We start from the raw sequence: 3,330 nt of genomic DNA on the forward strand, positions 1-3,330 counted from the left end.
CTTGATTCAGAGCTAGACCACTCCGCTAGAGAATTTGCTGGTGGCTTCACTAATTGGATCAAATTGTGCAGACCCATAAATTGGCAAAGATCTACAGTGACTTCAGTGCCACTCCAAAAAGGATAAAAGTTGCTTCCATCTGTGATACTATTACAAGATCTGAGTCCACATTAGAATTAATCATTCAGAATATACACGAAACATCAGCAAATATGCTGAATGGCTCTGCTTTCTGCCTATAGTATGCAAAACATTTCAGGAAAAAATCGTTCTGATTGAAATTTATGTTATGATGATAACAATAATAAACTCATTAGAGGAAGGATAAAGGAAGGAAGAGACAAAGAAATAATGATAGAAAGGAAAAGACAAGTGTTTCAAAAAATCTATCTAAAGATGATTGTATGTCTTCTGAAAACTGATATTTTCTCTTTGTTATTATTTTGCTGTTATTATATTTGATTAATTATTTACACTGCACTATATGTGTGCATACATTTTTCAGAAGTGAGGTATTATTTACCCAGCAAGTACTATGTAAATCAACTTGCAAGAACTGTTAAATATTTATAGTCTGTCTGGAAGGTTAGAAGAAGTGCAAGTTGTAGGGATTGTAACTGCATACTGATAACACGAGTATAACCAAAACCATAAACATTGCAGAGGTCAAAAACATTTACTGTTTTCAAAATTTTTTGCCTTGTCCCAAATCCCAAGATTTGAAGAAAATACGTTCTTTAAAAATATATCTGTTACATTCCACTGGCCTAGTAAATTGTAGCTTGCCTCTTACAAAGCTTTCATGCTTGAGATTTGGTCTGAATTCTTTAGCACTTCAAAGCATGATTGAAGAAGAGTGTGTCAGTAATTTACTGTCTTTTGCATCTGTCATCTTGATTTTCCTCACCATAAAGCTTTAAATCTTGGACCTGGAAAAGGTGGAAGCAAAATGCTTGTGCAGCTCTCTCCTCTTCCCACTATCCTTGCAGAAAAGAGGGGAGAATATAAAGCTGTGAGCGTACAACCCTCCTAAATACGGGCTGGTTTTTGTTTCAACATAACTCTTTCAAGAGTTAGCAGATGTTTCAAATTGGATCTTCTAAAATGCTGATAACTGTGCATATCTCAGACTCCAATCCCTTCCAGAAGTCACTTTACTTCCGAAATATTTATAAAAAGACCATATGGTGAATCTGTTCTTTGAGTTGGGTGGGGGGAACACGACAATGCATTGATTTATAGCTGATTTTCATTTGTTTTTATTATTGTTCACCCAATATTAACTTTCTGCTAAAACTGAAGCATTCTTCACTTGCTAGGCTAAAATCATATTGCATTATTACTTTGAGCAATTACTAAATTTTTTCCCATTGGAAAACTCAAAAATAATAACCAGTAAGTAAACATGCATGTGAGCATGTGTAAAATACATAAACTTTTAGATATTTATCCTTCACTTCTCTAATTTACAGCTGTTTGTCTCCCTGCTGCTAAATTGTACCCGTGATTTATGCCTAAACTGAGAAACTGGAGTGAAGAATAGGCTGTCACTTCATCAGATCAGAGCCAATCCTTGCTTAATTACTTGAGAGGTGTCGCCGTCTTTCTTGAGTCTCCTTTTATGTCAGGAAGCCAAGAAAAATGATAATAAATTAAGCTTCCCAAAGGGGGAATTAGGAAGATTCTGTCTAGCTAGGCTTACGTCACTTTATGTATATCAAGAGAGCACATACATGATACGATCTCCTAATGCAAGCTTCACAGGACAGGGACCTCTGTGTTTGTGGTGAGCTTCACACAACAAGCCATCGACTGAGACCTGGCCAGTGTGACACATTATAATACGCAGAGAGAGGCCAATTAGGTCCGTATGTCTGGGATTCCTTTCATCTAACTTCTGTCAGATAAAAGAGCTGCTTTGTCAGAGCAAAGCTCTTTTTCTAGTCTGTGGGAAGAGATAAGCATCTCTAAAGGCAAACCGTTCCACATATTTTACACACCTAATGTGGTGACCTGAGATGAGCCATCCTCCAGAGGTGCTCAACCCTCCCCATTGCCTCAAGAAGGAACCTTGATGGTTGGCTTCAGCACATTCTCAGGCTGTTGAAGGAAGAAGAAATTAATCCCAGGCAGTCAGAAACAAGGGGGAAAGCTAGAGGTATCAGTCTGACAGGTATAATGAGAGAATACATATGGCTCAAATTGTCTGTTACATAGGACGCCATGCACCAAAGGATGCTAGGTGACGATAAGACTGCATGACAAACCTGGTTTCTGTTTGTAGCTGACTATGTGGCCCTGTCTGGCCTCGATTGTTATGTATGTAAGATTTTAAAAATAATAGACTAATAGCTGACTCCTTTATCTTGTATATAAAAAGGCGTCAGGATCCTTTTATGAAAAATGCTAGCATCTTGTTACACTCATTCTTTATAACAGATCTTTCATATATTGGTTAATATAAGATAGTGGTATCATCAGGAAGTATTTCTCATCTCTCAGCAGGTTTTGTCTTGATATGGTAATACATTCAGAACACCAATTCACACAGTAGATGAGTTTTGATAATGCACATGTTTCTTAGGAAAAAGTTTATGTTCAGAGTCAAGATGAAGTCAAAGTGATATCACAGTATATTTCATATTATCAACTACGAAAGAAAGGATTTCAACACTGGATCTGTTTTTCAGGCATTCAATTTGAGGAAAAGAATTAGCATTGCAGAGAGAAAAGGGAGAATAGTGACTTTTTTCTTGTGCATTCATTGTCTTGAATCAGCCTATTGTCTGGGGCTGTACGTGTGTGGGAGTGCAATTCACTGGTGGTTGAATTCAACTCTCAGTTCTTTCAGCTGTGTTTTGAGGCTCCAATTTCCTATATTTCTCTCTGTAGTTTTAATAATGAGGGAGATTTTAGGACAATATGTTCTACATTTTCTACGTTATTGAGCTTTCTTCATGTCCTTTCCAGAATAACAAAACAACAACTAAGGCTCCACCACTGTGAAACCAATGCATATAGATAAGTGTCAGCACTAAACAAACCAAGAGACTCCTCAGAATATACCATATTCCATATCTATATAATGAAAAAATGTGATATTCATGTAGTCACGAGCTTTGCAATCATTAAGGTACTTGTTTTAATAATATCCGGTCTTGCGTCTTTTTCTTTAACCACCGGATCTGCTGGCATTGCCATAAAGTTGGACTCTTTCCTTCAGTGACACTTTTGAATACATATGTGCAGTCTTCCCTGCATACGTGTATGTATTTGTGTGCACAGATTCATGCATACATGTAGAAATCTACAATTAGTAGGTCAAACACT

This window comes from Pelecanus crispus, chromosome 3, assembly GCF_030463565.1.
Source record: "Pelecanus crispus isolate bPelCri1 chromosome 3, bPelCri1.pri, whole genome shotgun sequence".
NCBI lineage: Eukaryota > Metazoa > Chordata > Aves > Pelecaniformes > Pelecanidae > Pelecanus > Pelecanus crispus.